This window comes from Struthio camelus, chromosome 1 (assembly GCF_040807025.1).
Source record: "Struthio camelus isolate bStrCam1 chromosome 1, bStrCam1.hap1, whole genome shotgun sequence".
In the NCBI taxonomy this organism is placed as follows: Eukaryota; Metazoa; Chordata; class Aves; order Struthioniformes; family Struthionidae; genus Struthio; species Struthio camelus.
In genome coordinates, this window is record NC_090942.1 from 114,837,518 (window position 1) to 114,865,289 (window position 27,772).

The following is a 27,772-nucleotide window of genomic DNA, read 5'->3' on the forward strand; positions in this document are numbered from 1 at the left end:
GCTTAATGTTGAACATGTGATTAAATGCTATGCTAAGAAGGGCCTTGTTCTATTTGGAAAGTAAAAAGCTGTTCTTTAATCTCCTGAGCTGATTGGATGTATCACCTTATCCAGCAGTACTTTTGTGCTATTTAGGATAAAAATAGATTCTATCAGCATAGGGCTGAGTTAGATCAAAGTTACCCTTACATTGTTATTGTTTTTTGAATTGCCTGTTGCTACAGTAGTTTTTAGAATATTCAGGTAAAATATCACAGCAACTCAGCTGTTCTGGCTTTAATTTTAGTGTGAACAATTGACAGACTGTAATGTGAACGGATATGCTACTACACAGCAAAGCTAGTCAGACTTCTATCTGTTCAATAAGTGTTTCTGTTGGTGCCCATGATGCAATCATGACATTGACGATGCTATCAGATTCCTGCAGTGCTTGTTTTTTTACTTCTTTCTTTCTTTGATTTCCCTCCGGGAAAAATTTCCCCTATTAATCTTTTTATTTTTTTTTCCTCTATTATCTCTTCTTACTTCTTATGACTACCACAGCACCATAGATGTCATCTCACTACATTTCTCTAAGGCCGTGCTGGGCTTTCAAACTGAAAAGACAGCCAAAAATAAAGTAATAACAAAATGAAGGAGGACGAAGAAGTCCTAAGGAGGTCATGGAGCACATATCACACATTAAAGCAGAAATGCAGTAACTTAGATGCTATTACAAATATACCACAGCTGGCACTCTGTAATCTGTAGTATCACATCATGAGAGAAATACAGAAAAAGATAGTAAAGTTCTTTGCAAAAATCAAATGGAGTTGCTAAGGCTGAATGAAAGTGGGCTTTGAGACTGTTTAAAAAGGCTTCTAAATCAAATATTATTATATAGTACTTTTGCAACTCAGACTCTGAGCTTGGCACAGAATCAAGCATCACAAATTCACATCTGTCTTGTGTGTTAACTCTGTTCAGATGGCAGGCAATATTCCCTGTCTTCCTATCTCCATAATCAATTGCTGATATGTCTTTCTAACGGCCTTTTAGATGCAGAAGAAATCAAATAGTGTGAGCAGCTTTGTTGCAGACCAATGCAGCTAAGTTGGGCTATCTGCAAACACTTTTACTCTGTCTCCTGAGAACGGGCGTACTTGTTCTCATTGCTTTTTAAAGAAGAAGCAGAGTGAGTAGTTTTCTGCAAGCACTTAAACTCACTGTGTAAATTAAAAAGGTAGAAGCTATTTTGCTGACTTTCACATGACCGCAGTAAGTTCAATACAACATAGTCCAGCTCAAGGCATTTTTATGTCAACTTAAATTCTGCTATGTGTAGCACCAAAATTTTGACCTTGATCACTGGCCCAATATTCTTATGTAGTCTACACTAGGGAACTGATTGCCTGTTTAAAGCAAATTAGAGTATATCATATACAAAAGCAAAACATTTTACATCATTTTTAGGAGTTGAAGCTGTCTTTGTAGATATAGAATACCTGATGACCTGACTGAGATGAAGTCATGCTCACTTAACTTCCGGAGACTGTATTCAGTGGAAATTCATTTGTGAATCAGGGCAAAATTTGGCCAGTAATACTTATAGCACATTTTTTCTGTTAGTAAGCAGTATATTTTCCTGATTGATGGAATAGTAAGTTAGTGCAGGCTCACATATTTGCTAGTACATCTCCTTGCCCAGAACATGGAGAGATGTGTCCACTAAAACGTGTGCTTATTTGTGTAGATGTGCCTGAAGTTGGAAGTAATTTAGCTAAAAGACATTTGAAGGAGTAGAGCCACATATTTGAAGCTATGTATTTAGCCAAATTCCCTTAAAATCTATGGAGCTAATTTATAACTCTCAAAGTCTGCATCTCCCCTCTTGTAACAATGCCATGGAACTTCTTTCTCTGAGGTAGAACCCATCATGCTTAAAGGCAATTTATACCAAAGAAACACCACTGAGTTCAACATAGTTTCCATTTTCAGTAAGATACCTGGATTTAGCTCTTCACGAGCACACTCAGGGAACTTTCACTGATACAAAAAGAAGAAAAATCCCCCGAAAGGAAAGTAATGTGAAAAATGACCATAAAAGTACAGCTTTTTATAAAGGTACTGACTTTTAAACTTTCCCAAATGATAGACTCTTTGTAGCAAGGAGAGCAACATGGCCATCTTAAAATGAATTTACCTTGACAGCATTTATTTCATAATCTTAAAGCATTATTTGATACTTCAACACCTATCTAACATCCTGTATCTTGATGATGGTGTCTTTAATAATAGCTAGTGTTTGTTCTTACTTACAAACCTAAGGGTATGGCTTGAACTTTGGTAGTGTTTATTTCTCTTTATACTACTGTAGATTTAGTGACACTGAAAACAAATCACTGTTAGAAAATGCAGGCAGCCATATTTTGCATTACTTCGCGACTGAGCTTTATAGTGAATGGAGAACAATAGCAACACTTTTATAATTTTTGCTTTCAGCATACAAAGAAAACAGTGATTACACTATAGGCACTTTCAGCAGCAATCCATGAGCATTTTCTTTAACGAAGCTAGTAACATCTGGTTGGTCAGAGTGATTTTGTGTTTGCTCGTGGGAACAAAAATATTAGATTTTAAAATTTTTCAACAATGTTGTGTGGAAAGTTTAGCTTTGAATATTAGTATCTAGAATTTATCAAATCAAGAAAATGTGTTTTTTATTAATAGATTTACACTATTGTCATAAAAATAATGAAATAGTATATAATATGAAGCAGGATAAGCCCAACTGGGTAGACCAGTAAAGATGTTATTAATATTTCTGTAACAACCGCTCTTTTCAAGGGATTTTATAACAGTAGATTTGTAGGCTTCTGTGTGCATTAAAGCCCAGCCAAACCCCATAAAATGAAAACAAAGTTAAACAACTTCACAAAAGACAGAAATAGCCTTTTAAGGATTCACAGGAGTACTTTCTCTGTGTCTAATCTAAGCAGCCATCATGGCGAGATTGATGGGCATTGGCAGAGATGCATTTCATGAGGCGGCTGTCTGCTCAATGGTATTAGAATGGAGCTATCTGTCTTCATTGTGCTCCATTAACATGCCCCTCAGATCTATCAGGAAAATGTCTACAGTCCTACTTTATAAATTATTACCTCTGACAGTTAAATATTTTAGAACATATTTAGGAATATTGCTCACTGATAGTTCTTCATTTGCCTACACTTTTTTTACAGTTTAATTTCAATGCTTACAGAAAAACACAGAATAATATTTTTTGTCTTTCTTTATATAGCGATATTTCTAATTTTTGTGTGGTAAAAATGATTATTTGCTTATTTGACTTCAATAATGAAATGTATGGAAATATAATAGTTGAAGAAAATCTTTAAATGTACTCCATGTTAGAAGAGGATGGATGTTCACTAACCAGGATACATGTTCTTTAAAGATAGCCATGGTTGTGACAATTCATGTAAAGGTGAGCAATCAGTATATGGAAATTCTGTTTATGATAGCTTTCAGTGCTGAGCATAAAGCATATATCTGATTCAATCATTTTGTTATCATTAGTCAGCTTTGTGAGGTCTTCAGTTCTGTATTTTTTTTTTATTCCCTTCAATTATATTCTATTAATCAAACTAGAAAACTACTGACATATGCCAGTCTTCATACAACAAAGATTTTAAAGGAACTGTGGGATTCTGGTTTGTTATCTTTGCCCTGCAGACCAGCTAGACTTTAAAACATGAAATGTTATTCATTTTACATTTACGTCAACGTCCTCTCAAGCTGTACAGCTGCAGTGCAGTTTTGAAGGGAGAAAAGAGAAATAGGAAAGTATGCTCAGTGTTTAATAATGATCAGCCGAATTTTAATTTATTTTCAAGGTAAGTAGGTATTAGTCTGAAATGTTTTGGTCAGGCTTACTAAATAAATAAATTCTCTGCTACATAATTTTCTCTTTTAAAGTCCTCCTCAGAGAGACTTTCCTATATGGGATAAAAGGAGCGTATTTATTAGCAAAATATTCCCTCTCTTCTTTATTTTTTAAATATTGATGAACAGTGAATGTACATCAATGTTCTGTAATTCAGTGTTCTGCAATGTAGAGAAGTAAAGTGTCTCAAAAGCAATGAGAAGGAGACTGCTAGCACGAGTATTCCACTGTCCATGCCCTTCTGTAAGACAATATCAGAAGTCCACGTGGAACTTTGAAAGGAGAGGCGCCTAAAATCCTCACAGATATATAGGTGTTTCCTTAGAAGTCTGATTTAGACAGTCCCTTGCATTTCTTTTATTTTTTATGCCTTCTACCCTGTCTCATGAAGTATGAAAAATTAGGAAAAAGATGAAGGATACAATATACCTGAGTGAATTCCAAACTCAAGGGTTATGAACTTAACTGCACTGATCAGAGGCACATGAGAGAGCAAGTAGGTGAGCACCTAATAAGGAATAGGATTTATAATCTAGGAAGTACGCCTAGAAAAATATAACTTAGGGAGCTCTAATCAAAATAGATTAGTTCTAATGCAACTGAAGAAAGAGTAGGTACAAAAAATGACACAGAAACAGTACTAAGAAAATATGAATGGATGCCTGTGCAATAAGCTTACGGGATAAAACCTTACCTAACTTAAATCACTGATTTTAGAACACCAGATGACTAGCTAGATCTACTCTAAGCTATATAGTGCATTGATTGTAACTGAGGGAGGCTAAAATGATGAAAAAGTGAGAAGAATGTGATATGTAGATGTGAGAGTGTGCTTAAGTCTTGTGTTTATAGCACCAAAACATCTTGCTATTCACTTTCCTTTATTCCTGCACCTCAGAATGGTATAAATTAAAGAAAATCTCCTCACTTTGTGTTCTGAAATTTTGAAGCCATAATCAGCTTGTCTTTGAGCGCATTTCCTAATGAAAATATTCTCTTAATGTGTAATCTATAAAATTCATCAGCACAGACTTAAGCATTTTGAAAGCCTTAACTCTTTAATGTGTGACTCCAGCTTATGCTCATTGTAACATTGCAATGAAAGCCACTAAATATGTTCTTTCTTGTAGATGTTTTCATCCTGTAAGGGATGAATTTAGTTTCTTGATAAGAAAAACTTTTGCTTCTGGAATAGCCCACTTTGTGACATACGTAGACATACGTAGCATTTAGAAAAGGCTTCAGAAAAGTAGGTGCCTTCATTTTACCAATCATCCTTGTTTAAACTCACGCATCCCAGTGAAGGTGATGATAAAATGCATGAACACAAGCCTGCTTAATCTTAAGAATGTAGCTAGGGAAAACAAATTGGTCGATGACCTTATCACGTTTTCACAGAAAAGCCTGTTGATAATTTCTGTAAATCATTTTTTTATCAGACTAACTTCAAAGCTGATTTTAAAATAGCAATTTCAGGATAAGTAAGTGAATATCATGACACAAAAAGGAAGAGTTCCAAATGGGGACAGATGTCATATTTTGATTACTAAAAAAAGATTCTCAATCAAAAGAATTTTATTTTGTTGTTAAGAAAAACCTATACCTATAAAATAGAAAAATCACCAGAGTTGATTAACTTTTAAAGTAGTTACAAAGATCTGGAGTGGGAGAATCTCACTTCTTATACCAAGTTTGCAATTATTCTTGAAAGTTAAGCTATAGGGAATAGGGAAAGTTCAAGCTGCATAGGCCCACCTTCAGCAGATGTTTAAACTGAACTCCTGTTTCATCATCTGTTTCAGTGGAAAGGTAGGAGCTATACTTCATTGCAACTGGGCCTACATAGTCTGAATCTTTCCTATTTCTTACAGTGGAGTCATCCAACCTCTTTGACACCATGGGCTCCAAAACTTCTCTTCCTGCCTCAACAAGCTACTTGAAAAGGCGCAGAGGCACGGTTGATATATATACAAACATAGCATGGTCTATATCAGATCAGACCACATATACAGGTAGTCCAGTCTTAGAAGTCAGCTAATACTAAGATCTAGGGTAGATGATACATTACTGAGGCCAAGAGGTCTCAGTAATTTACGTTACAGAGACCAAGGACTTCCACAAGAGGTCTTTTCCTGCCTCCAGTCACATATTACAAAGCTGAGATGTTCTAACACTGTGAATGGTAATGGATATATAAAAATCAAACACTTAATGGTCTTCCTTCTATATCCCTTAAAGAGACCCTTAAGTGACTGCCACCATCAGAAGTGGCGGGGCTTTAGCCTGGGACTGTAGGGCTTTCAGTGTGACAGACGTAAGGACTGGGCTATGGGTAGATGCATTGTCGTCCTGGAGCACAGGGCAATCACCTGTCATAAACAAAACTTCATGACTTATTGACTGTGTGATATAAAGGAACTGATCCAAATTAATGCCATACTGGCAGAAGAAGAGGGTATTTAACTGTGAACAATGTTGATCATGGATGGTATGTTAGGCTTGTGAAAATCAGTGAGAATTTAGGAGACCAAAATAGAAGCATAGGTGTCTTAATGCTTTAAGTAACAAGCAACTTGAAGAGAAATAAGTTCGCATTTAGTATGTACCCTATAAAGTCTATAAGTCTTTAGTAAAGTGAGTCTAATTATATATCAAATTTACTTAAACAGCTGAGCGTATCAAGCAACTATGAAAAGATACTTTTGTGTTTCACCAAGGCAATGAAATTATTAAATTGATACTATCTATCCTAGTTTCAAGATCAACATCAAAAACACCAGGCAGGTGAGAAATGCTATTTCCTGTTCGGAAGGTATATAAAGGAGTATTAACTATCATCCTTTTTACTTTTTATTTATTTGATTGTGACGACACATAGCAATTCAAGATCAGGTTTAGGGGTATGCACTACCAGGGTTTGTGCAAACAAATATGGAAAACAAGTCCTTTTCTTCAAGGGGTTTACAATCTGGAAGGTAGAGAGTATAAAAGAGAAAGTATACAACTCCAGAGAGATTAAAGTAATAAATTATCTACATGAAGATAACATCCAGTGAGTAACTAAGTAGTCTTAGGCAACCTAAGATAACTAATGACTAAGAGGTGACTTTTGTTACGTTTAGAGAGCATGACCATCGCTGAAGAAGAAGAGGAGGTAGTTTTGACGTTTGGGGGGAGGGTTTGGATTTTCAGATGTTCTTATTCCACAGTTTCCGTTCATGAAAAGCGTTAATACCTAACGTGATTGAAAATACTTTCTTGAGCAAATCTTGATCTCACATGTTCTAGAATAACAGAGGTATACCACATTTTGAGGATGTAGCAAAAACAAGGCATTATGTTGACAAGTGAACTGGAATAAATGGGGAACGAAGACCCAGAACAGATGAAGATAAATGCTGCAATTCAGATGTTCAAAATCAGATTAGCAGGCAGCAGTTCAGGGGAACCTTTTTGCAGTTACAGGCTGAACAGATGCAAAAATGTAAGTGGAAAACTGAGAATGGAATAAGAATATGATTTCAAAAAATACTTTAATAAGATATGGACGTACAATATCACTGATTGTGAAACTTGGGAATTGAATGGGAGAGTAAGAAAAGGATACACTATTTATTTTTCCTTTACTACCTATTGATGAGCGAATATGATATGTAGTCCTGTTTTTAGAGCCTTATTCTTATACTAAGGTGAAGGCCAGTAAGTACTCAGATATAAAGTTGTTGAGATACTTGAGAATGATAGCATGACCCTATGAATCACTGCAAATCAAACTTGCTCTATTATGGAAATATTTAATGCATTTTTTTCTTGTTCAGCCAGCTGTATTCAAATTCTTCATTTCTCACTTCTTATTGCTAAGAAAAGCTGAACATATTTTATTAAATAAAAGCATTGTTCAACTGAGTAATTCAATTAAAACTCTCTTTGTAACTGTCAAGGTGCTTTAGAATTACAGTATGGCCAAATACATGAGAAGTTTTCACAAGTAGTATTCCTCCCTCTGGATTAGGGCATGCATTTCTTCAACTACTTTTGTCACGTTGTTGATTTTGTCCATGAGCAGGATTAGGCGAGCTGGCAGGTGGGAGTCTGAAAGGCTTTGAAATTGTATTCCACCACAAGCAGTGCAAGTATATGACAGAACAAATACATCATCACTTGTGCTTTCAGGGAGTAGAGAAAGTAGAGTAGATATGAAATTCTGCAGGACAAATTTGTACCAACGCTTTCTGAAAATGACCTTGAACATTTATGTACAAATCCAAATGGAAAATGTAAAGGAAGAAAAAAAATCCTTCAAAAATGGGGAAACTGATTATCCTTTTTAAACGGCTGTAGGTGTATATTTTCTGCCTAAAGATAGTGGGAGAGAATGATTATTATTTTATTTTAGTATGTACTGACTTATATCTTCATAGGTATAGTTTTTCCACAGATGTATACTGTGTATATTATATATGCAAACACACACAAATGCAAACACACATGCATATTTTCTTTTAATACTAAAAAGAATACTGGAGCAATGACGAGGTATGTTATTGCATAGTTACCAGAATATAAGTGTTGCCTACATTTTTAATATTGAATGAGGACAAGTACTTGGATGTTCACAACATTCTAAACTAGGCATATTGAGATACTGTACTCTTAATGCCTGCGTTTTTGTCCATTTAATAATGTAATCAGGCATAAGAAAATGGGAAACAAGATGTGTCATATAAATTGAGATATTCTTGTGGTAAATATTGGAGAATACCCATTAGAAGTCAATGACAAAAGCAATTAAACATACATTTATTTCAATGGGGCCAGAAGTTCAGCCACTATATTTGCCACCTCTCTTCAGAGCTACCGTTTTGTAATATATCTTTCTTCAAGCATTTCTGTTACAAAAACGATTATTTCTGAATAATCCAGTACTTCAGATCCAGAGTTCTGGTCCCGAATTCTGCAGAAAAGGAGCTGAAATTTAAGGTTCACAGAGGTTCATAAAGGTTTGAGATTCATTTGAGGTTCATAAACCCTGTTACAGACTGAATATAGTTTAGAAAATTAAAATGTTACAGATAAGAAGATAGATGCTGCACTGAAGGTTTTGTAGTATTTGATTAGTCAAAATGAAGCTCCACTACCAGTCTATGAAATAGTCCAGGGAGGTGAGAAGTGCTCTGGTCCCAGGTTCCACAGGGGCAGGAAAGACTGTGAAATGTAGACCTTAGACTCTGGGGGTCCTGGCTCCAAGCATCCATAGCAAGAGCTGTGAAGATTATGTACCTTTAGAATACATCCGTTGTATAGAATTAATGTTTTCCAAAAATGCTCGCAACAGATGTAGCAAAGAGAAATGTTCTGCAAAGTAAAGTAAGAAAATACAGGAATTCTAGCCAACTCTATTTCATTTTGATAAGCTTTGTTTCATAGCAACAAACCTCCTCACGGCCAGTTCTCTCCTTTATGAAGAGAAGAATGAGGAACTCTTCTGTGTTAGCGTAGGTGGAGAAGAAATAACTCCAATAAACAACTCATTCCTGGGTATCCGGGTGGAGATAAAGATTGCCTGAAGGTGCTAATTTGCAAATCTTTTTATATGCACGACCAAACTGCAATGTCTCAAGAGCAATTAGCTGGACAATTAGCCTTATTAGTCCTCTTTGGAAGAAGAAAGAATTAAATTGCCCATCCACAGTCCCAGAGAGGATTCAGGGAAAGGAAGGATAGATGGCCTGTTTAGTTAGTGCCTTTCCTTCTAAGAGTATTTTGGGGCTTTTCTTACAATTCTGTATCTCTATTCTGTTGCCGCATCTCCATTAAAGAATTATATTATTTAATGTCAAGTTTTCTTATCTTCATGTCACTCCTGGTTACTTCAGAGGTGTACTCTGAAGTACTCTCACACTTCTTCGGCAGAATTTTCGAGACTGAAAGAGCCCATTTCTGAAGGAAGAGGAGAGGTCTTGGCTGCCTCACATTGAGGAATTAGGGAGAAGTATCACCTTAGATATGCTCCAAAATAAGGAAGATTGAACTCTTTATTTATGTCATCACTAATAGACTTTGATAAACATAAGACAAAATCCTGCCATACATAGCTAGGGACAATTTAAATCCTCTTTGCTATCAGTAATTGAAATTAATTTAATCTTTAATGATAGATTTAATAATAGGTCCAATTCTTTAATGATAAATTTAGTTGAAAAGTTTCAAACTTTAGAGCCGGTCCTGGGAAAAGTAGATGAGCAGACAGACTAATTTTGGGGTTCAAATCAAGAGTGTACATATATAAAATAATGTGTAGGCAGCAAAAACAAATTATAAAAAAGGTATATGATGTTAGGACTTTAGATTTTTCTCCAGAAGGGGAAATGACCTGCTTGATTAGCCAGAAATCAACTGTTCTAATGATACATATACAGCCTTTCTAAATAGAGGTCTTCTCAAGTTTACATTACACACTGAAGACATAAGCTATATTTTGGTTTGGAATTTGCAACAGTAATTGCAAAGCTGGATGCTTCATTCATATTAAAATAATGGACATAGGTATCTAAATGTTCATGATGTGATTTGAAGATATCATCTTTACCGCAAATGTTCAGCTTCAGGTTAATCACTGCAGCATTCCCTATGATTGGAATCTCAAGGACTAGTCTTTCAGAGAATTTAGACAGTGTTCCTACTCAAAGCTAAAAGCTCTAGTACTCTGTCAAGATTACTATACATCAATTCTCAAATCCACCGCTCAGCCCTGAAAGCTTCCTATTTCACTTTAGTAATACACTCATACAATGACAATTAAACAAAAGTTTCTTGAAATGAATCATTATTTTATATGTACAGTTTTCGGAGTTGTTTTCGAATTTTTTAAATAAGTTTTTTTACTGACCTCCAGGTTTCCTATGCCATTGAACACAACACACTCTTATCACGAAAGAACAGAGCAATGTAAAGCAATATGGGTTATTTCCAGTACATTATGTTTGTACATAGTGCTTCAGAGATACAGCTATGATGAAAACTAATTGAAAATTTTCCGGAGTTTCTTATGCATCTTTGAGTGCTTGAAGCTCCATGCAGAAATTTCTTTCTGTTGGTCCCCTTGGGAAAACTGAAACATGCAAGTATTGCAAACTTGTTCCCAGCAAGCAAGTCAACATTTTAAGCGTGGCCAATCAGTACTTATTATGATCCTATATTCATTTGCATCATCTTGAATATTCCAGAGCAATTACTTTAGTAACCATTGACAACTTTGTTTATATCAGCAATGTACTTGCACCTGCTATTATTTTAGTTAAGGCGTCAGTCTTACGCACACACTTAACAGAAAAGAAATACTCCAAGTAAAACAGAACATGCATAAAATGTGTACTTGTTAGGAAGTACCAAATAAAAAAAAAAACTGCGTAAGTGTGTATGTGGGCAAAATAATCTTCATAATACTCAAGGATTTCTGTTATCCCCATCTCACCCTTAAATGGACCTGTGGACAGAAACAGATGACAGTGTATTAGATAAAGATAACAGGAAAATAGCCTGATTGCTATTTATGCTGATAATGCACTCCCTCTCTTCACTTTCCTCCTCTTTCTGCCTGAATGTTTTTTACAGACAATTAAACAAGTGATAGATGAACCCTTGGTTCTCAGACTATACTGCAAACTGTATGAAGTATGAAAATACCAATATGCAATATAAGTGATGAGTGCTTACTGACTAGTTTGCATTTCAATTGGCCTTGAAGAGGTTTACATGTGCGGGCAGTAAACATTTCACCATAATGGTTGAATCTGAAGAAAATAAAAATCTTTTATCAACAGGCTAAAAATAGAAGACAACATGAACCCTTAGCCTATCTTTCTTGTGGAACAGCCAAATGTTCTGCGGTATTTACTACATGCACCACTGCAAAGTAGAATGGTGACATATATGATAGATATCATATATTCTATATGTGTCAGTTCAAAACTACTGCCATTGTGTTATGGAACTGAACCAGCTTGCATAAGATACAAAATTTTGCAGACAAGTTTGTCATTACAAGTGTATGCTTTCCTCATTATGAGGTACACTGCTATAATAGCACTGTCTGGGTTGCAGTGGGTTGACTGATTTGAGGCACTCCTACGTTAAGTGCATCTATTACCATTCTTCTTGAAATCACTGCACTACTAGATGATTATAGGATAAAGGAAGTTGATGAATGTTTGTTGGTCTCAGTATCACCCCAAAAATACAGTAAAACAGATTTCACATAATTAAGAGACATGCTGGGGTTTTATTTGTTTCTTTTTAATTCCATGCTTTAGGGGAATAAAACAAACTAAAATACAAACAATGTAAAATTTGCTGGATAGTTTATTTCCTTGTACTATCAAACAAGATTAAAACTCTGCCTTCGCTCAGCGATCACTCAGGGAACAATACTACAGACAGTTATTTAGTCTAATCCAGCTGCTATCAAGAATTCCTACTGATTTTCTGGAGAAGGAGGCCTTCTATAAGGAAATCACAGTTTCACTGAAGACAGTTACCACCTCTGAAGATGGCTTTTCACCAGCTGACGCAGGGCCAGATCTCTACTGCTCTATGCTTGTGGATTTCTGAACACAAAGGGCTACTGCGAATACGGCTATTATTTGAATTTTACAGGGTTTAGGTTTTCAAAGCAACTTTTAAAGTCATTCAAATCCTAATGTCTTGAAGTTTCTTTAATTTTCTCTGTTCTTAATAATACTTAAAAATAAGTGAGAGATTACAAAACAAAATCTTTAAAAGGTGTGAAAAATAAAAACATTTCATTCTTCTTTATAATTCATGGATTATATTTGTGAATTGCAATTAAACCTACTGAGTAAAACTAATATTTATTTACTGCTAAACTCCTGCTCATAACCATGCTAGATTTTTTTTTCAAGTTTATCTGGTCTCTTATGTAGTCATGAAGATAAAGCACAGCAGTGGGGTATAATGTAATGCTGTAATATACTTCAGAATGTCAACTGATATTTTTTGAAACATAATAGCTTATTTTTTATATTCATTCTTGTTCTAAATGCCTTGCAAAAACATAATACAATTAGGATTATTCTAATAGAGGGCATAACAATTTTACTATTTATTATACGTAAACACATCCAAATAGTAATTCTTCCATGTACTCTTTAGCTGCTTTTAAGATTCTGTGTTACAAACCTTTTCGTCATTTTTTTCTGAAATGAATAATTAGGTAGCATTAAAATTAATCTCCTAAAAAATATGAAAACTACACACAATCAAAATTTGTATCTAAGCCTTAATATTCTAGGACAGAAATATTTTTATAAAGAAAAAGTTTCCATCTCTTATCTCTTCATTCTATATATAAATATCTTAAAAAGGTACCGGCTGGTTATTAAGATCCTCTGCAGTGTTATTAAACAGAAACAAATTAGGCAGAATCTTGATTCCACGGGAAACAAAGGGACTTGTGCCATTAGTTTCAGCAGAACCGTGGTTAAGCTTCCGAGTCCCCTATACAGCATGACAGGAAATTCTGTCTCATATTCAAAGGGGAACTGTTTGCTCATGATTCGAGCATGGTGTGTTCTGCATGAAGAAGTATTAATCTTCTTCATCTTTACTGTAATAAGTTGTTAAACATTGTTATTGTTTATTACTGCAGGGTTATAAAATGAAAGCTGTCTATAAACTTTTATTTAAAGGCTACATTTCATAATGGCAGGAGGCTGGGCCCCTTCCCTCCCACTGATAAGAATACTTTTGCCCATGGCACTAATCATTTCATTTTTATGGGTATAGTCCTTTGAGTAATCAAATTTAGAGCTTGATCCTTTGTTTATTGCAGGAATGAAGCCAAAGAATACCGCTGTCTATTCTTAGATTTCATCGTGGTATAATTACTTCAGTTAAGGATACGATTTTCTACTGAAACAGTTCATTTTCCAGTACAACCACTAGTATGAAATCATTTATAAAATTTATCACATAGCAGTGCTTAAAGAAATGTCTTTACTGGCCTATATGTATAGCAGAACAGCTGTGCCAATCTGAAGGAAAAGCAGTGTGTTAACTCTATCCATGTAATTATGTTGGTATTATCCTTGTATGAAAATAAGCCTTACAAGAGATAACAGTTTGGCATAAGGAAAGGTTTATCAAGCTTCAAAGGAACAAGTTAATGGAGTGTGTCTGAAGTGCACAAAGAGAAAAACGAGCAGGGATAAATTATAATACTAGGAAAAATAATATTAATGACACAAAGCTTGGATCCCTCAAATAGAGTGCTTTCAGAAAGATTAAAAAAAAAATCCAAAACAAATAAACAAAAAAAGGACATTGAATCTTGAGACTACTTTTTCCCTTACAAAGATTAGTGGCCCAGGTAGCTGAACAATTTCACGGATGTCAGTAGGACTTGCAGATAATTTAGGGATCCAGAACTGAAACCTGCTTTTGTAACAAAATCATTTCTTTGCAAGATTGATAGTATTCCAAATGAGTTTACAAGGAAGTCATTGACTTTTTGGTTGTAATGTTGCAGATGTCAGATCATATAGCTCCACTCATCCTTCACATGACACAACAATTCTGGCATGAGTTGATTCTTGCAGTGCTTTTTTCCCAGGAAAACTGTGTAAGAATTACATGAAAACTCTTTTATAGATATATATGTGTGTGTGTGTGTGTGTGTGTGTGTGTGTGTGTGTGTGTGTATATATATATATATAGAGTGCATGTATATATGTGTGCATACATATATATGTATGTGTATATATATATTTATACGTATCTGTATAATAGTGGTACATACTGGAATTATATCTCCAACAACGGCTCGTGCTGACTTGATTCACCACGTCAGGCTATTTTTGAAATGTAATGTAAAAAGAGTCTGAAAGCAACCAGATCTTGTTGGAAAGGAGTAAGTCAATAAGTCAACTAAATAAGTCAATATTAAGTTTCTTGATGCATTATGATAGTTCCACAGGCAATTTAAAGCACTGTAGAATTTTTTTTTGCAGTTATGGGATGCATACAAATATGTGAACATACCTGTGTGTGGCTTTACATGGATGCATACTAAAGTAATCCTTCTCTATTTCCAGGATAAAAATTTTATATAGAGAACTGTATATCTTAAAAATCTGCATATTAAAAGAATGAATTATTTCTTGCATTCAGTCAGGGTTGGTCTATGATAAATCAAAGCTCATAGCATTTCCAATAATTTGTGGCACAAGAGAGAATGTTTTGGATCAGCATATTAATAAAATGATTAGGAATGCAGTGAACAGATTAAACAAAACTTACTCAAAATGCTCATTGTATGTAGCTTGTATGTGACATCACCGATGCTGGCATATTTTGCAGAAAAGTTATACATAAGGAGAAATAGATGAAGGAGGAGGTCTTCATCCATTACTTACCTGTTCCATTTAACACTTAAAGCTTTCCATCTTACCAAAAATATATTATAGCTATTAGTATCAAATAAATCAATATAATCTTTCCTGTTGTATGATGGAAGGTCTTTAGGAAAAATCATACAAAAAGAAGAGCAAGTGAGAAAAAATCAGCATGAACATTATTACACTAAAAATCTTATTATCAGCAAAAAGGTAACACGCTGTGGGTGTTGAGTCAATAAATTTTTTATAGTTTGATTAATGTTTTAACAGTCTAATCAAAATTAAAAAAATTACTAGTCTAGTTACAATGATGGTAACATTGGACACTCAAAGCCCATACGATCTAATTATTACACAAAATCCCCATTACCCATACTTAAAATCCACATTACACTTAAAATTTTTCTCCTTCATGGACAGTCACAGATGTCTTATAGTGAGGCTGTTCCTAGTATAAGTAGCAAAGCTGAGGTTTGTAATCCATCATTACGCATTGATGAGCTCCACACAGGCACATCAAAATATTGCTTTTATAGGTTTGAACAGATTTTTTTTTCACCTGATCTTATCAAATCTCAAGCAGTTAAATAGCCACTTCTACATCAGAAATAAGGTTGACTGTTGTATTAAAGCTGTTGAACTGGAAAATTTACTTAAATTGTTATTTTTACTTGAACTAGAATTGAACATAAATCATAAACCTATTTGCTGAAACTCAACTGAGCTGAGGGAAAACTATTTTAAATACGGGTTCTACATTCTTTTAAATTCAAGATTTAAATAAATTTACTGTGAGCAGCAAGATCTGTATTAGTAAATACTTAGCTGTCTGATTCGGTCTAGAAAAGGACTTGGAACGGTTATGGCAGTGCTATACAGTACATATCACTCTTTCTAACCACTGGATCTGCTAAAATTGAAGGTAAAAGTAGTAATACCCGTTTCAATGTTAAGTTTCAACCCAAAAAATACTCTTAAAACTTAAATTTGGATAGGCCAGATTATCTCAAAGTTGTAACTAAACAATTATTGGTTATTATTTGAAAAACTAAAGAGAACAGAAGGCAGATTTAACTAATCCAAAACCTGAATCCATACAAAATAAATGTCGGCCTGTCTCCTCGAAGGTATTGGCTTTCCTGCGCTTTCCAACAAAAGACAAAAATGTGTGTTTCTAGTGCCTAATTCAGATCCTGAACCCTGGAGAATTTCACTGTCTGTATTCTATAATTCAGACTTTTTGGCAAAGAATTAATAATGTTGAATCTATTAAAGATATATTGCAATTGTTTTATGTGTAATCTGGGCAGTTTCAAATTTAAACCTTGCTGTTTCTTTTCATAAAATTTTTCATTTTGCAAGTGAAAATTCTTGTACTGCATTACTTATTGCAAAGCTTGACAAGGAGTTAAGAGAAGGAAAGATTAATTTTCTTTTCCTTTCTATGCATTCCCTACAGAAAATAAATTCTTCTCCAAAGACTGCACACTTGTTTCTTTACCAAAGAACTTACCAAATTAGCATCACTAGTGCTATTAAAAGCAAGGCTAGACAACTATTTAAGTTTTAATCTAGCAAACGAATATACACTCTGGCTCTGATCCAGCATAGTTACTCACATTGACTTATATATATATGTGTTATTAATATTTTAAGTATATACTTAAATGCTATGATGGACTAGGAAAAAGAAGAGGTAAGGAGACTCAGAAAGAAAAGGCAACTGCTACCGGTGCTGTCAGTTTGATAATGTCTGTCAGGATAAAGAAGGTTCAGAGTTGCAGGCAGCAAAAAAAAGCACAGGGAAAAAGCAGGACTTTATTGTGGTTATGTTTTTACAGTTCTTTTAAGGTCAACTTAACATTTTTTTTCCTCATTTAGTTTGTATATCTTTATAATTATTTGTTCAGTTTGTACTGCAAAACAGAGATATCAGAACAGTACAGCTGTTCCTACTTGCATGCCTGGCTGCAATTTTGACCTTCTCATCCTCATAGATATCATTGAACTCTGCCTCCTGCTGCAGCTGGTATTAAAATATCATCCCTGAGAACCGGATGTCTACATGAATGGAAATGTGGGATCAGTTGTGCATATTTTGTAATAGTGATTTGATGTGCCTTTTGTTATGGTTTCACATTTTTAGGAAAGAATTAAAAAGGTATTTGATTATTTCTTGGTAGCCAATCAAGAACCCTATCCTGGAAGTATTTACACCAGTGCTTATGATTGCTACTGGGAATAATCCCAATGATTACTTGTTTTCGCATGCATGCAGAAAGGCTCCAATCAGCATGATGCTAAGGAATTAGAAATGATGCATTTGCATTTCACTCTGGCCATTCCATAAAACCATATACTTTATTTTCTATCCTCAACTAAATGTTAATAAGCATGCTTACGTATTTATAAGCAGAATAAATCAATTTTTAGTTTGAAATTACGTCTTCAGTGAAGCTAACCTCAGCTAAATCAGCCATATTTTTGGAATTCATGTTATATTTTGGACACAAAGTGTCAAACAACAGACTCTCTGGCCTTCACGCAAGTCCTTGAGAAAAGAAAAGCTTGATGAAATGTTTGAAGAGTTCCCCATTGATTTTGCCATACACAAAGATGGACTTAATTTCACTACTATACTTGAGTACAGTAAATGATACACTGACATATTTATCAGATTAGACAATCAGTTTGATATTACCTAAACAGGAACCCTTTTTATTTAAATGGCCAGACATAATGTCTAGAGATGTATGTCCCTACTAATACCTGAAAGCCAAAGACATGATCATGCAAATGATAAGTGTGTAAGTGCCTTCAGGTTTTTTGCAATGAGAGAGGTGGGTACTTAAAAATTTGCCACATCACTTGGTAAGTTTGATTTAGTTTGTAATAAGCAGCTATGTTCATTCAAAAATGCCACAGAAAATTAATGACCACAGGCTTACATCTTTCAAAAATGTCTTATTTTTTCGAACAACTACATTACAGGTTTCCTGCAAATAGCACCAGCAGAATTTTGTATTTTCATATGTATGAACATCAAAGAGCAAAAAGGAGAGAAAAACCGCAGGAGAGAAACCATGATGTTGTACTATATGAATGGATTACTTTATATCCTTTGATGTGTTAATTTGGCTTCTCTTATCTCACTACAAGTTTATGGCTAGTCAAGTCGTCCAGGCTTCCTCTGTAATCTACCTTATTTGCTAACCTGAAAAGGGCACCTATCCTCATTGACCATAAAGGAAGCCTTAAACTAGTCACTAGTTAACCTATGCCTAGCTTTGACTACATGTCTAAATATGAAGTAGCTAAAGTTAGATTTTATCATTTTTACCTTCCATTTACACTAGATTCCTTTCAAACCAGATTCTGTTCTCAGTTCAAATACGAAGTATTTTCCAGTTCTTAGTTCTTGTTTATAAAATAAATGAAATGGCAGTGTTTTTATATGTAAGTTCTTGTTGTAATTCTTGTTATAAGACCAGAATAATACACATTTTTTCTGTTCTCGTCACATATTTCCTCTTGATTCTGACAATATATAGGAGAAATAAACCACACAAGGCACAGAAAGATTTAAATATTCTCTTTGATAAAAAGAAATTTAGGAATATTGGGGCAGATTGAGCAATGATGAAGCAAAGTAAATATTGTGATTTTTATAGATTTGCAGTTATTGTAATTCACTTAGTAAATCAGGGAGCTGAAAGTGTTTTGCAAGTGAGTCAGGCATCTTAAATTGATTTCAAGTGGTCCCTTCTCACATGTGATTCCCAAAACATTATGTGTTTTCTGCTTGTTTGTAGGTCACTTTCATAATCTGAAAACTAAAGAAATCAAAAAACCCTTTAAAAACAAACAGCAAGCAATCAATAAAATAGCTGTGTCCCAGAATCAGTGTATTTTCATAGTTATTTTCTTACCTCATAGTTTTTAATAGCTATCAATATTTTTATATGGATTTTTGTGAAAGCAAAACATCTAGAATTAAAAAAAAATCTCTCCTGAATTTAAGGTTAAATTATAATTCCTTGGATTTATAGTTAGCTTATAAATCACTTCAGATGAATTTGTCTAATTCGCTAATTAGACAAATATCAGAGGCTGTGTGAGCCAGAGGACATGAGAACGCTGAGGTAGCAGCAACTTTGGAGGTGTTTTGGGGATTAGCACCTGGGGAATGAGGACAGGAGGCAAGACAGGGGGTATGGTCCATGAAAGAGATTGGGACAAGGCGAGTGGAAGGCCAGGGGCCAATCATGATTAGCAGCTGCAGTAAGTGGCCTCAGGGAAGAGCTGTAATAACGTGCACGCCAGGCACAGCAGAGGGTCAAGTGCCAACTAGCGGAGCAGATGGACGGGTTAAAAGGTGATCTGAAGAAAAAGGCAAAAACTGAAGAAGATGGCTGTGCAGAAGCAACTTGTGAAAAGGAAAGGAGAAGGAAAAGATGCCTTTGTATGCAGCAAATCCTTTCATCTGCAAGTGATTATGTGCTAAATAGAAATGATTGAACCCAAGAGAGAGGTGTGCGGCATTGTACGTGAATTTTTTTAAGACTTAAATGTATCCTGTTTGAGTCGATCCAGCTCTTCAAAAAGTTATTTCTAATTCCAGCAACTGTAGCAGTCATGTTATGTGAGATGATGTGATTTTCCTTTCTGACTAAAGAAAGGTTTTCAGACTAGGATGGTATAGGTTTTTTCTTTCTCTTTGTATTTATTGAAATAAACCATAAAGAGATGTTAAATAACATATTTCTGAATTAAATTTGCAAGAAAGCGAATTAGACACATTCAGATTTAAAACAGCTTCATGTTCACTTATTTCCTTGTACCTAGACTTCAGACACAAGTAAGATGGTTTGCTGCTGCGTAAAGATGATCATTTTTCTCTGAAAAATATGGCAAATTTTTGGTGCATTAAACTTTATGTGTGAATTATATATATGAAGTATATGTTGGCCTATACTTCCAAGGATACCTTCTATTATCATTAAAGGTCTGACATGTAAAGAAAATAAAGTGTCAATCAAGGTATAGACCACTGCAGCATACATTTTACGGATATGACAGAAGGTGCTACTATTACTGTGTAAAATTAACCATACGGTTAACAAACCAAGCCAAATTAATTTTGCAGTTATTCCACAAAGGCAGTGAATTTGGCTTATATGAGGTTCCCCAGGCCTCTTACAGTCCAATACTTGTGGTGCACAAGACACTTCAGATGGTTTGTAGCCTGGCACAGAACCAGGATCTGCAATTTATGATAGCAGTCTTTTCCTCACTGCTACTTGCTTATGGCACTGCATGCTGCTGTTGTTAGAGCATTGAATATTAATCAAATTGTGAACTCCGCTGCGTGGGACACATTTTTACTGAGAGCAATTTGAGGGAATTCAGTTTATTCTTAATAAAATCTCTGAATTCTTTTGATCGCAGAAAGTTGTGGCAGTTAACATAGAAAGGGACTGGTTTCATAAGAGTCATAACAAGAGCATTTTTTAGTTGGCACAACAGAAAGGTAAATAGAAATGAGTTGCCTTTGAGGCAGAAGAGTGATTTTTATTATTTTTGCTGTGGGCAATAAACCTCAAAATATGTCTGTTTGGTGGATTAGAATATATTTAGACATGGTAGAGAGCATATTTTGGCTTGTATAATGAGGACACCTTGATAATACATCTGTGAGAATGCACTGTGTGGTTTTAACCACAAAGACTTGGATGTGATATAAATGTCAGGCTACTGTGGAAGATATATAAGTATCCAAAGGAATAACATGCAAATACATTGTGGGTTACATATTTAACATTAATTAATATATGGATTAGATGGCTCATGTTATAAAAATCCGTGTTTGAGCAATGGGCTCCTGGAGGTTTACCAAAGACTGACAACTACTGATCATCCTGTTCTGTCAAAACTTGAAGGTTGTAATTAGGTAAAGGATAACAAATTCCTAGTAAAGTTTTCTTGTGTAAAAGGGATTCTTTGAGGCAAAAGGATAAAGAATATTAACTTCACCTTCTTATTTTCTTCAAGATAAAAATTCAGACTTTTTGTATTAGGTTCTTCTGTGGGCAGTCAGAGCTGAATCTTACAAAAGTTAAAAATGTTATTTGGTTCCTGTTTCATTTCAGTTTAATCTGATATAACTCTCCACCTAAAAATGTTACCTATCATTACAAGGAGAGAATTCACAATAATTACAAAGTTGCACTCTTATTTTAAATTAAGATTTCCTTGGCTCAGTAAACATATAAAAAATGTTACATTATATTAAAGACTATTGAATTTTCTTGTAGATTTTTTTGACCTTTTAAATCCAAAGTGCATGTACTAACTTTGTTTGCATCTTTCTCATTTTACTGAAACCATAGTTGTATTTTAAGGAAAATATACAATTATTGTGTTCCAAAAAAAGAAACTTTATTAGATAATTTTTTTTTGGCTGGTGACAAGCTCCTTATATGATTATGTCAGAAGCATTTCAATTTTTTTAGCAGTAGTTGGAAATATATTTTTCTCTTTTATTGCTAACAATACAATATAGTTGAGGACAGTGTAATTTCTGCGTTAAAAACTCCTAAGTGTGTTAATTTGTCAGTATAGTGTATGTTGATAATCCTGTCAAGAGTTTTAGTCTGTGGGTCATTAATATGACAGTATATAATGACTTTATTTGATATGTTAAAGAATAAATTACAGTTTATTCAACCAGGTCACTGTTTTTTTTTCTTGTATTTTTTATTAAAATTTGATATTTATTACTGATATTATTACTGATAATTACCAAGAGATGATGACCATGAGATTCAAAGACACTGTGTAGAAAAAAGTTATTAAGATATGAAGAGAAGAAAAGAGAAGAAAAGATATATATCTAACCTTTATGAGTATCTTCTATCAAGATCGAATTATACTTAGGTCCCATGGTTTCATTAGGCACATTTTTAATGTTAAGCATTTTTGTGAGTAATGACATTAACTGAAACTTTCACCTCTGAAATTGGTAGCAGCTTGAAATTTTTGAAATATAAGAAAATAGATTAAGCTGGGGATGAAACAAAGATAAACAAAGATCTCTATAGTTAAACCACTGGGAAATCAAAAAAAAAAGTTTCCTATTTTGTTAAAAGATGACGCTATTTCTTCTTTTATGTCCATATATAACTGCAAGAATTTTTTTATTTCATCTTGTATTTTTATGTGTCAGTAATTTTCAAATTTCACTTGATAAGAAAAACTATTTAATAGAAATAACTAGGCATTAATTTCTGTACCCACACAACATACTATGCATTTAAAAAAAAAATCCTTAAAGTTGTTCAGGGAACAGGCCTTTTCCCTCTTTATGAAATTCAGTCTTTCAGAAGTCAGACTTTATGCTGTTACCTTCCAAAAACACAAGATACTCTGCAGTAATGATTCTTACACAGCAAGTTGAAATGGGTCTGACTGTTCCAGGTTTTTTCCCACAGTAGTCCGTGTCCTATGTGTAGATCTTCATCAAAGAATAACTTAATAATATATTTAAAGCATTTAAAGGATAAATATTTTAAAATAACTAAGTCTATAGGTAGGTTTATTTTAGCCTAAACCATACTATCCCTAATCTCAGCAAGCCTGATGTCCCTAAAGATGTCCCTACCTATTTTTTCTCTTTGCCTGCTTTTCTGAAAAACATTTTTGCATTCTTTCAATGGTCCTTTTGACACTTGGCAGCATTCTTTATGTTCCTGTGTGGTGAGAGATCTTTTCCTGTCCTGCCATGGTGTCTAATCAAGAGTTAAGTGTTTAAATGACTTATCATTGCCTATTTATTTCCTTCTTTTTATTTTTTATTGTTATTTTCCTACCAGTTACTGAAACAATATCATGCAGTTTGAAACACCTACATATTTGTCAGAACACCTACAAGCCTGGTGGCATCTTCTCAGATAAACTGTTTAAGGGCAAGTTCATTTTCCTCTACGAGTTTCCTTCCGTTTTGCATTAATGACTATGCAACCTACAGAGGAGTCATAACACTTTCATCCTCCATGACAGGGAGTTCCTCCAGTTTACAATCAGCCATCCTGCTGAATAGAATATATTAGTAAATAAAGAACACAACTGCCATGTAGGTCTCTATGTCTTTTCTCAGCTTGTGATTGTCAAGGAACAGCTGAACATTGTGCCTTAAGTATGCATTACGAGCATTCTCTTCCTGTTCTCCAGAACCATTTAGTTTTTAAATCACATGCACCTTTTGAATCATGTAAAACTTAAAACAGATTCTTGTAAGCAACTATTGCCTCTCCCCCTCTTAAGAGACTTTCCTCTAAGCTAATACAAGCCGTAAAAATTAACCATTCAGATCTCTGACCAAATTGAAAACATGACCGCCAGGCCATGTTCAACACCACAGGACAGAACAGGTGTTTATTCTTTATAGTTAGTGTTCACTAGTTATAGCACTAATTAGGAATTTTTTTGGAAAGATATCTAGCTCTTCTTCCAAATGATTTGAAATATATTCTTGTGATAAAAGCAAGTTTGGTAAAGCTAAATATGGATCCCAACTGTCATGACATGCTTTCTGAAGAAGGTTCTTGACAGTATGATGCTGACTGAACAATTTCTCAGTGCTTTGTGAGTATGTGTAGAACGTGTACTGCATATAAAATTTTCTCTTCTTGAAAAACTATCATGTAAGACTCTGCTGGCATATTTAGGTCATCTCATGCATTTCCTCAGTACTTTATATTTGCAAAGTTTCATCTTATTTTGTCAGTTATTGTGATGCTTCTTGCACCTTGTATCTTGATTGTTTTTCAAAGTTCTTCAAAATTTCAGCAGTGTTAAGATAGCAATCCTTGTCATACTGAAATAAATATGAAACAACTATTTGTGATAGCCTTTCTAGGATAGGGTGATCACAGGGTCTTTTAGCAGAGCATTTAAGAGTGATGTACAAGTTACACATTTGGAAATTGGTGTTCCTCATTTTTTTCCTGTCCAACCTATCTCCTCAAATTTCTGTTCAAATTATCCTCCCACCTAGTTGGAGAGGAGATTGGTTATGATTGTGGGGGTTTTTTTTGTTGTCATGCTTATGGGGTTTTTGTTATTGTTGTTTGTTTGTGGGTTTTTCTGGAAGTTATTTGTTTGCTGTTTGCTTTATTTTGAAGTCTAGCTCATGCACATTGCAAAGTCAATGCACAACAATTACCAAACTTTCTTGTCAAATCTGGAATTTTGATCAGGGCTAGACTGAAGCAATTCAGTAAACGAGTTCTTTGGATTTTATATATATGTTCCTGAAATAGAATTTGAACTGTCATGTATGTATGAAATGAAATTTTTTCTTTACATTTCTTGCTTTAAATAGTCCTAACAAATAGTACATTAGAATTATTCTATATGCTCCTTTAGTGTCTAGCAGTTTGGTGATAGGTGACTGAATTCCAGTAATGCTGACCCCACATAAGTATGCAATTGCTGAAGTTCTCACACTAGACACCTTACAGTGGAACTATACAGAAAATAAGAGAATTCTTTTGAAAACACTGATTTGTAAAAACATGTGTTAGGATTGATTTTTAATAAATTTTCCCAGATTTTTCAAACTTTTTAATCTTCAAGAGATTTTTTTTATTTCAAAAAATCTTTTATGAACAGAAATAATCTCTCTTTTTGTTCACATTTAAATATTTCAAACTTTGTAATAATTCTTTTTTAGTGTTATTTTTTTACCGCAACATACATCTTTTACATTAATCTGAAACTTATTCAGGAGTAAATATATGAGAGAGAAATATTTCCAGTATTTTTTATTTTAATTTTTTTTTTCAGAATTATAATATTTTCCAGAGGAAAAAGATATTCTAAGTGCATTTACTTTAGTGTATTTTGCCTCTGACAATTTCCTTTCTTTATTTTTCTGTTTTCAGAACACAAACTGCTCCCTTTCTTTGTCCTTTCATTTCTTTCTTTCAGATCTCTGTAAAATTTATTCTTTACTTGCACTGTAGTGTATCTACATCTCCACCTTTTCTATGTTTTTCCATTCCAGTGTAGACATTCTTATATGATTGCGAAATATATTTCTGTGATTGTGTGCTTCTTGTTTCATTATGTGATTGGACTGAATGTAATAATCTTTCTGCTGGGAAAGAATCTTAGTCCTGCTCTTTGTATCTATTGTATTTTAGAAAAATAATGGTAGCCGTGAAATAGACTTTTATATATTCCATCCATGCTATTCCTGAATATCTAATATTATACTTGTAGATATAATTGTGCTTGCATTGCTGTGTATCTACTTTATGCTTTCATTTATTTCATATTCCTCTATAGCTCAAGCCAGCCTTGTTTTAGGTTTTAAAAAAAAAAATCTCATTGTATGAAGCTTGGTGCTCTCACACATTTTATTATAGCTTATCTCTATCTCTTTTCTTAATTATACCTTTATAGATACCTTGGCCTCAAGACCCTCCTATATTTCAGTCAGGAGTCTTTAAATAATCTGAAATAAAAAAGCCATTACTTGTGCAACAATCATTTATCTCCAAGAGTGCCACCTGAGACTGTAGCAATGGTGCACTTCACATAAAATATGTTTAAATCCGCATAAATAGACAGATAAAATAGTTCTGTTCCAAAGAACAAGATTCTCCTGCTGTGTGTGTTAACACAGCTCCCATGGGCATCCTTATGATAAAAATTTGCATCTGAGCACAAAATTAGTCAGCCTAACTCAATGGTGGCCTTGTGTGTGTAATTAATTAGATTATGAATTTGTCTTCTTAATGCTGGTTTGGGTTTACAAATTTGATGATATTAGCAGAAGAAGGAGGAATATAAAAACCTGTGGATTCTTACCTCAAATTTTAAAAAATTCAATGGAGCTGAGCTCATAGGAAGAACATACAAGCAGGGAAGGCTGCAGCTAAATGTAATTGGGATATATATTTTAATTTCTTCCTCCTCCCCCCAAAAAAAGTTGTTTCTTTTTTCTACTTCTAGTGACTTCTTCTTAATTACTGTGTTCTTTGACAAAAAGCAATTTGTTTTCATCTTTGAAGGAAAATGGTATGAAAAAATTTGTGGTAAAAATATCACAGTTGTTTAGGTGTTTTTGTTTTGTTCATTTTGTTTTATCAGTGTAACTGACCTCATTTATATAATAGTTTTATGTATACATCACTCAGTCTCTGCTGTATGTCTTCTGCCTTTGCTACTGTACCTAAAAGCTTTGCATGCTCTTTCTAATTCAAAATTTGTCTTTTTTGATTTTCACACGTTAGCTTATGCAAGACAGAGAAGTAAGTGAACTACGTTACTTGCTATAAATGCAGTTTTTCAGTTAATGGCCTCAATGTAACCCAATACCAAGAAATTTATTGAAGACATGATTAGTGCTTTTCTCATTCTTCCAGAGCTGGACTTCTCACCAGACTCTGAATCAAGAAGGAATTTTCTACAAAGTTACCAGAGGGTGCTTTTTTGCTTTTCTGTACCACAACCTCTTGGATTATATAGGCTCCTTTTTAAGAAACAAGGACGCTTTCAAGGCTAAACCCGGATTTAAGCTCTCAGTGGTGCTCCGTGTTTTGTCCTCCACTCTCTGTCAGCCTGTCTAATACAGTTGAACATTTGATATAGGGGAAGGTGTACAGACTTTTTTCCAGTGCAGATTTATGCTTTTGGTTTTGTCTTTTTGTTTCTGCTTTCCCAATTAGTCAGTGATATCATCTAGGAGAGTGTCATATTTCATATTTGTCCTTGGTTTTAATCTTCCCTCTACTTTTGCTCTTTCTTCCTATCACTTCCCACTTTTCTCATGCAACATGGGATGGTGTCTATGTCGTCTTGATCCTTCCTTTTTAATATTAGTGGGAAAGTACAATCTTTAGGACAATGTTCCTATCAGTCATGTTTCAGCATCTTTTTTTCATATGCCTTATCCCCCCCAGATAAGACTTTTTTCACTCTCTCCAGATTAAAAGTGAGTTAACGTCAGTTAAGAGCAATGTGGTTGAAGATATTTAAGTTTTTTGTCTATAGATTGTTATTTAGGAAAAGATAACTTCAGTCAGTTATCATTTTAGAATTTTAGAAGTCATGCGCATTTCATAAGTAGCTATATGTGTGCATATAGGCAGATATATATGCGTATAGTTAACCCTATGTAGATAAAAATATACCCCCAAACGCATACAGTGTACCTACATACATGTTAGAGTTGCCATGAAGGATAAAAATTATATGCTGTCTAATTAGAAGAAGAGTTATTAATCTATTATTACCTGCTGTCATATAATTTAAAAAAAGTCAGGGGAAGTGCTTTTCTATAGGGTTGTTTTTTTTAAAAAAAGAACCTTTTTTATCCCCAGGCTGAGCAACCAGGAAGAATACTTAAGCTTCAGTTATATTCTTA